Source organism: Chiroxiphia lanceolata, chromosome 3 (genome assembly GCF_009829145.1).
Source record: "Chiroxiphia lanceolata isolate bChiLan1 chromosome 3, bChiLan1.pri, whole genome shotgun sequence".
Lineage (NCBI taxonomy): Eukaryota > Metazoa > Chordata > Aves > Passeriformes > Pipridae > Chiroxiphia > Chiroxiphia lanceolata.
Genome location: NC_045639.1, coordinates 55,627,092 through 55,636,028, shown reverse-complemented (window position 1 = coordinate 55,636,028; position 8,937 = coordinate 55,627,092).

The following is an 8,937-nucleotide window of genomic DNA, read 5'->3' as shown; positions in this document are numbered from 1 at the left end:
CAGCAATGACAGTAGTCAGCAGGCAAAGAGCTGTGAGCCCTACACTAATGGTGCCAAAATGAGTCTGCTTGCCCCCCTCATCAGTGCTCTGTTTACCTGTTGCCTTGCTACAGGCAGTCAAAGTTCTTGGCAGAAGATGGGCCTTGATGGCTCCCCTCCCCGTGTTGGTTGTCATTTTCTTGGCACTTGGGTTCACTGTGTGTGTACAGGCATATGCACACACGCCCTCCCTGCAGATATGCACAGGGTGTGATTACAAAGCGCCCGTAGGGTTTCTTCCGAGGCAAGGACATACTTCAATTATTCTGTATTTACATAGGACTTGGAGAACAAACTAAAGGCCAATCCTGCATATGTTAAGAAACACCCTGAAACCAGGAGGGAAACAAACAGTATTGAGAATCATGTTTTAATAAGTCACAAGAAGAAAACAGCTTGTGTAAGGTATGAAGTCCCTACAAGAGCAGACTGAGTGGACCTATGCCATTGAAGGGCTTTGAAACAGACAGCCCATGCTGGTAAAAATATTGTTCACTGATATGCATGTAAAAATTTTTCACAAGGAGGTGGAAACATCAGAAATAACAATAGCAGCATCTGTCTGAGGACAGTTGCTACCTTCTTATAAACTTTTTTCTTTTTTTTTTTTTTGCATCTGGTTCCATTTATGACTCATACTTCCCAAACAAGCCATATGTTGCTGCAGAAGGCCTTTAACTTTTCTTGATTTGTATTGAGCGGTATTCCTGGCTGTCAGCCAAGCAAATGTAATAAAACCACTTTTTCCATCAAAAAATAAAAATGAAATCCCATTTGCCCCGAGATTTAATTAGCAGCCAGTAAGTCATTTTGGTGTTGAAAGCATGCACGCTCATGCTTTCTTATAGCCTGATTTGCACCTTCAAACTCCATTGTAGCATTTTGTTCATCATAATACAAAAAATTCCAACTGCAGATCCTATAGCATTTGAATGATGGTCATTTTTTTTGAAAATGTTTCACCCTCTGAGCTCTTCTCTTCATATGTCACATTGTGCCTCTTATATTTAGAACACTGGGACATGTATTGGGTCTTAATGGTAAGGTTTTGGTAACAGGAGGGGCTATATGTGAGAGAAACAACTCTGCAGACACCAAGCTCAGAGAAGAAGGAGGCACAGGAGGTACTCCAGGTGCCAGGGCAGAGATTTCTCTGTCACCCGTAGTGAAGACCATGGTGAGGCAGGCTGTTCTTCTGCAGCCCATGGAGGTCATGGTGGAGCAGGCATCCACCTGCAGCCTGTGGAGGTCCCCATGCTGGAGCAGGTGGATTCCTGAAGGCAGCTGTGATCGCATGAGAAGCCCATGCTGGAGCAGGCTCCTGGCAGGACCTGTGATCTCATGGAAAGAGGAACCCACACTGGAGCATGTTTGCTGGCAGGACTTGTGACCCCACAGGGGACCAGCACTGGTGCAGTCTGTTCCTGAGGGACTGCACCCTATGGAAGGGACACATGCTGGAGCAGGAGAAGAGTGTGAGGAGTCCTACCCCTGAGGAGTAAGGAGCAGCAGAAACAACATGTGATGAACCAACTACATCCCCCATTTCCCATCCACCTGCACCACTGGGGGGAGAAGGGAGAGAAAATAGGGAGTAATTTAAGCTTGGGAAGAAGGGAGGGGTGGGGGAAGGTGTTAAGATTAGATTTTATTTCTCAGTATCTTACTCTGATTTGATTGGTAATGAATTAAAACCAATTTCCCCAAGTCGAGTCTGTTTTGCCCATAACTGCTGAGTGATGTCCCCCTGTCCTTATCTGGACCCACAAGCCTTTCATGATATTTTGTCTCCCCTGTCCAGCTGAGGAGAGATGTGACAGAGCTGGTGGGTGCCTGCTGTCAAGCTAGGGTCAATCCACCTCATGACATTGATAGTTTTAACAACTTGAATACCGAGCTGACAACTGTAATTTTTTCTGAAATAGGCAGTCTATCATAAAACTTGTGTATAAAATCAGGAGCTGGTATCCCATAAAAGCCCGCAGAATACAGATGACTAGATCATCGTCACTGTTGATGTTTCTGGAACTAACAGGCTAAAGTTAAAGGGGGAAGGAGACTGTATCCTACCTATTTAAAACAGTCATTGGCTTTCTTATTCACTGCTTTTTTTAATTTAATGAAATTCTCAGGTAATGTGCATTGTGACAATACATTTTTGGTTCCTGTCTCATATTCCCCCAGGAAGGAGTAATGTTTGACACCATTGGCATTATTTTGAATACTTTAATTTTAATAAAAACAGCAAACCAAACCACTGGAGGGTTTAGCTTGTCCCCTTTCCTGGAAAATTAAGACTGCAGAAGCCAGGAAACTTTGCAAGCTCCAGGGTACCGAATTTCCAAGCGCTGTTTGGGAGCTCATGGGACACAGACAAGCCAGAGCAGCCTCAAGCAGTGAATACTCCAAAGCCAGCAGCCTTAGAGCCTCCACCAACTCCCTGACATGCCCCACCAGACTGAGCCCCCCAGCCAGCGCTTCCCCACCAGTGGCTTTCATGGCAGCGGCCGTGGCAGCAGCCATGGCAGTCCATGGCTATGCAGTAGCAGCTAGAGAGCAAACACAGCCAAAGTTTAGGCTGCCTAAAGTAGCATTAATTCTCACTTGGATTTCTGCATGGAAATCCAGCGGGTTAGTGCAGGGCAATGCTCTAGACAGTGGCTGATCCTTCGCTCCCACAGCCTGGCAGGAATCCAACTCTGCAGAGAGCCAGCAAAAGCGTTTCACAGGATCCCACAGAGCAGGGGTAAAACCACAGGGGCATTATTCCCCTCAGCTTCTTCCCCACACCTGTGTTAATTGATGGAGCAGGCTGCAGTACTCAGCTTATAATATCACCCAGTCTCCTTCACCCCCCACCCTGAGAGATCAGCTGGATCTGAATCCCTTTTGCTCACAGTAGGGCCAGAGGAAATACAGATGGAAAAAACTATTAGACTATTTACCTCATCTTCTGCCAGAGAAGGACTGCTTCCTGCAGTGCTCCATCCCTTTGCCTTCTTGATTTTTCCATTTTTTGTTTTAAGTTAAAAGACCCTCTCTTCTAAATGTCCAAGGAAAACTTCTGAAAGATTAACGACGAGTCCAAGATATCTTGCTGTGCCAGTCTCATGAGTTAAAATGTCATCAAGAAATATGAAACAGAGAGGAAAAACTCTGTCACAAAACTGGTCAAAGCCTCCACTTTATCATTTACATTTTTCCTGACAGTAAAATGGAATAGGGTATTTCAGCCATGAATGTTTGCTCATTGTTTCGTTCATTTTGTTTTTCCTCCTTTCTTTCTGGCTCAATATGGATGTTGTGGAGGGAAGAAAGATTATGAGAAACAGCAAATAGAAGTGAAGTGCCAGACATCATTAAGTTAGTCATTAAGAATTTTTTAAGCACCAGATTTTCACATGTGCCCAGAATCCAGCAGTTCCTGCAGATAACAAGTGCTCAGCACTTTTGAAAACTCTGACCACTTCATCCAAGTGCCTCAGTCAAAGTCCAGCTCTTCTGAAAACCTGGCTTTTCTAATACTCACTCTTTTGAAGTCACCCTTTAGAAATTAGGAATGTATATCTACTTAGAAAGAATAAGCACACAGGCTCTTCCCCAGCATTCCTTTGTCTTGCAAACTATTCTTAGAGGGTCAAGGCTAATTTGCCCAGAGGATTCAGGGCATTTGCACCAGTAACAAGGACATTCAGGGACCACCTCCTTCCATGGCCAAGAGCTGCATGCCCCCGGCCGCGAGATCCCCCCTTGCCCCGGCAAAGCACAGCTGAAGCAGGCAAACACCTTTGCTTCTCTAGGAACAGATGGAAACGAAGGAGGTTGAAATGGCAAAATGCCAAGTACTCTGACATTCCTCTGCAACTTTAGCAGCAAGATTTCTCATCACCTCATGGAAACAAGCCTTCAGAGACTGCACCTCCTGCTGTTAAAATGAATGTGGAAACTCCATTAGTTTCTATGGCAGTGTGTCAGCCTCTTCTTATATTCTGGCAGGAGAGGGGGAAAAGAAATGCTGTTCTTCAGTACAGAGCTGGATCTCCCCCCCTGGCTTTCTCCACCTCACAGGGTGCTCATGGGGCTGTGTGCCGCCATGCATATTCATCCTGGCTGCTTTGCTTTGCAGCACTCCTGTCAGTTCAGAGATGTCACTCATCAGGAAGGTATGTGAAAAGGCAGTTTATGTAGTAATATTGGTTCTGGTTTTGATAAAGCCTGCTGCTGATCAAGCTCTCCTCAACATGTCAGCTTCAGAATGAATATTCATACAATGCGGAAAAGCAGGGAAACTCACTAGAGTAGAAAATTTTTCTGGTTTTCAAAAAGCTGTTGTTTTCTTCTATCACTGCTCACACAACCTGTAGTCCACCCTGCAAACAGGCAAAATCTCACAGGCTATTTGTATGCTTCAAAAGACCTCAGAGGTGTTAGGCTCCCAGAGTCCCTTGGTTGCCCTGCAGTAGAGCACTGGCAACACTGGAGCTAGCCTGGTGTGCCTTGGGTGAGAAGCTTGCCTGTAGGAGATGAGTTTGCAACATATATGCAGCAATGCACAGTGGAATGCACAGGAGATCATCCATTTTTCTTAAAGCTGCAAGGAAAATGACACCAAGGAACCTTGTGCAGACAGTTGCCAGCGTGGAGAGACAGCAGTCTCTGAATGCCAGTTCATCCTTTATGGGGATTCCCACAGTTCATAGTCCTTGCAGGGGTCTGCTCTCAAGGATAAATTTCATCCAGCTCTGCCTCCACTTAAGAATATCTTGTATGAAAAGATAGAGACTTTTCTCATTTTCTTACATTCAGTCATATACCTACTAAAGCCCTACACAAGTGAACCATATGTATGGGTCACCTCTATACTAAAAAATTAGAGAAATTTTTAGAATTTTCCTAATCAAGCACAATCATTTGGAAAAGATGTACGTACACACAACAAATCAGCTTATTATACCTCATGTAGGCATCACATACGGGCAAAAGCCAAGTGTTTCACAATGAAAGCTGTCTTCCACATTCCTGGTGCCACTGGTGGTACTGAATCCAGTCAAAAGCAGACATACTAAAGATAGTGCAAACACATGTGACAGATGTAGCATATAGAAAGACCCCAAAAATAACTGCAGAATAAGTCAAGCTCTCCAGCACTTTCATCTTAAATCGAGCCTACAGTAAGCATATGTTCAGGGGCTGTGTTTGGTGTGTGCTTGAGAAAGGGCACAGGGGCATTGTCACAGTAATAAACTCAATTAGTACACAGACTGCTGATTTTTTCATGCAGGCAATTAAACTGAAAAAACCCCCAAACCACCAAAATAGTGACTAGACTAAAATGGATGATGTGCTGTGCAGGTTTTGCATTGAATATCCTGGATTTACTTTAAGGACATTCTTTAGAGAATATTGATTGGGATTTTCAGGGGTGGCTAAATGACTTAAAAGAATAACTCCCATCAGCTTGTTCCACTGTACAATGAAACAAATCAATAAGGCTTGTTCTCCCTGAGCTATTTAGGGCAAAACCCAGTAAAGGATTCAGGTACTCTAACACCTAACTTTTAGGATTTGTTCCTCACTCTGAAGCCCAGGACATTAAGTTCCGGCCCACTTCCATTGAACATAGGAGTGTCAGTCACCTCAGAAAGGAGCTGGATGCTAAGTAGGAAGCATGTTTGGAAACTGTGATCTCCAAGGTACCTAGAAGACTGAAGGCAGGGACCTGCTTTAGCTCTTGTTCCTTTAGGTCTCTGCCACACCACTCTACTCACCCCTCTTCCTGGCAGCTCTCTCCCTACTGAGAAGGGCACATCCAAACATCTTTTCTTCTTGGGGACAATAGGCTACAGTCTTGACGATCCAATGAATCTTGAATATTTTGTTTCACAGTTGCAGAACTCCGGCAGGAAAGAAAAGACTTCTACTCCTCACGGGGTACTTTGGGCACTCTCTACTAGGAGACTGGAAATGTCTAGCCAGTTTCAACACAGATTTGGGTGTTTGTTTGGGTTTTTTTAGATACCCAGAAAGGGGAACCAAATCATTAGACTAATCGATTAATCTGTAAGAGATAGTGACAGCACTTGCCAGAAGTATAATTCAAGAGGGAGGCACATTTCACTATGTATCAGGTATTTTCAAAGACCCACTCAGTAAGGCAGGTCTCACAGAGGACCTAGGGCAAGAAATATATACTTTCTGATATCCAGGTCAATGTGGGAGGGGAAGAGACATGAAGCAGTTCCAAGGAGAGAAGTGCAACTTGTGCCCAGAAGCAGGAAACAGCCTCAAACAAGGTGGAGCACCCTATAAGTGGAGGTGCCACTAGGGTTAAGTGGGAGCTGACTGCAGCATTCTTGGATTGGAATTTTTGTACTTAAGTCACTTTACTCCATTTGGGTCTGTTAGAGCTAATAATGCCCTTTATTGGTGCTAATTATTATCCACTGCTGGCAGTGTGTCATGCAGGGGGGAAGTCCTGTATTTAACATGCAATGGAGTTACTGCCCTGAGTCAGAATCTAAAGCTTCATAAGAGGATTGTGCAGGCAGTTATATGAGACTGATACACCCTCTATTTTGGTGACGCAAATAAATCCTTAAGTGACTCTGGTGACAGTATTCTGAAAGAAGGAAGTAAAGAGAGCTTGCCAAAGCATCTGTATTTCTCTTGTGCTTTATAGAAAAGACATATGGATCTTCATAGAAAATTATAACCTCCTCAAACAATATAATAGGTAATTATATTCCTGACATAGAATTTTTTTAGCACATTGCATATAAGTATCCTTGTTCAGTTCTGCAGTTTTCTAGAGTGCCCTGTTAAATCCCTTCTTCTCATCCCTTTTAAAACAACAGAACTTTTACATCAGAGACGTCAGAGTTACCCTCCTTTGGTCCTAACAGACCTATGTGCATCCACCACACCAAGTATTTTGGAGGCATACCCTCCCCATCACCCTCAGAGGGGCTGTCTCACACAGGCAACTCCAGTCTTGCCTGGAGACCAACACCTCTGGCTGGGAGCTGTGCAGCTACATTCCCCTCCACATTGAGGCTGAATTTGTAGGCTCAGCACAGCAGGGCACAAACATAGCCCCCCACTGTCGTCTCCGCAGGCAGCTTGGAAAGGGCTGCACCAGGCACCATAGGCGAGCACTCATGGGATTTTCTGCTCCCCCAGTCCCCGTTGCTGTGCCCACTATGTGGGTTCTGAAAATTGCTCACGTCTTGGAAAATTCTGTCAGACGTGTTTGCCATTCCTCCTCCACACCCCTTCCAAAGCATGTCATCATTGATGCCCAGGCCTTTTATGAGGATACATTTTTTTCAAAGCACTGTATGGACATTAACTCATTAAGAAAATACAATTACAATTGTAAATACCTGAAACCTCTTTAGGGTTGCTCCATTGTAACCCAAAAATATCACATGTAATTTTAGTGATACTTGCTCACTGATTATTAAAAAGAAATTCCCCAAGGCTGAAAAGCTGGATGGCAAATTGCAGCTGCAAATTAATTAAAATAATCAAACAAGCCAGAGGTAACTCCCACAGAAAGAAGGCTGCTTATAACGGCAATGTTAATAGAGAATTTACCATCAGGGGTTGCCTGGTTCCCTTTTAATAAAGTATCTATGATTACCTGATTAGCTGATCATTGTGCAGAGAATTTTGTTCTCAATACAGCCGTGAAGACAAAGAAGAGGGAGGTTTTTATCAGAGCTTGTTTATTTAAAATGTATAATTGACTCCTCCTTTTCTTTTACAGAAGCATGGTCCAACAAGCTGCTCACCTCCAACAATATATACTGCTTCTCCTCTCTCCAGTCTGAAATGAGACAATTTTCTGTCACATGCTTATTTTAGCAAGGTTACTATAATGATCTGGAATAAAGGTAGAACATTTCAATGGGTTTGAGAAACTAAGCTTTAATGTTTAGAAGCGGTCACCATCCATTATGGTATTACGCTAGTCATATGCCATCATGCTAGAATTACGACAACATACCAGCTGCGGTTCTGCCCCCGCATGGTATTATTGGAGAAATAAACTAGTTTGCTTTGATAATATATGAGAAAGTCAAAACATGGTCCACATTTTTCAGTGCCACTCACATTTTTAAGGGTGCTTCTTGTGCAGGATACTGGAACACCAATAAACTTGAAAAATTCAAAGAACACATGAAAACTAGACACCTTATGGATGTAACTGTATATTTATTTCTTTTTAAAGAACACTCCTTAAATGTATTTTAAGTCCATATACAAACTTGTTTTCACAGATTTATAATTCACTAAATAGCACAAAATATAATCCAGGTCGTTGATTTCTTTCATCTGTGCGTATGCATGCGTGTGTTTGAGTGTGTGTGTGTGTGTGCGTGCGTGCGTGCACGCATGCTGCTGGTGGTAGTGGTAACCCACCACACGTATTCAAACACAAGCCCGGGCTCCTCCTGACTTTCCTTTGGAGCAAACCTTGCCCAGATGAAGACCCTACTCTGGAAGACTGTGACTCTCTTGCCCATGAATCCCATTTCAGAAGAGGCCATGGTGGCGGTGTTCTCTGCCTTACCAGCAGGGCCACACACCTTCATCCACCAGACAAGATGGAAAAGAACAGAATGGGAGCCTCCCCTGAAGCTGACCCAGGTACTGTAGTTGGAAGTGACCAGCCGTGGAGTTCATGTGCAAGGAAACACCTTTTTCTCCACTCCAAACCCCTCAATGACACTCCCGTGCACTTATTCAGGAGTGAATATGCCCCTTTGTCAGCCCTCACTAGCAGGGGACTGCCAGGGCTTGGCAGGGCACCGTGTGTCCAGCCAGCAGGCTGGCTCCTCGCCCAGCCCTGTGCGGCCGTAGGGGCCTTGCCACCCTGCTGCTGGAGGTTGGGGA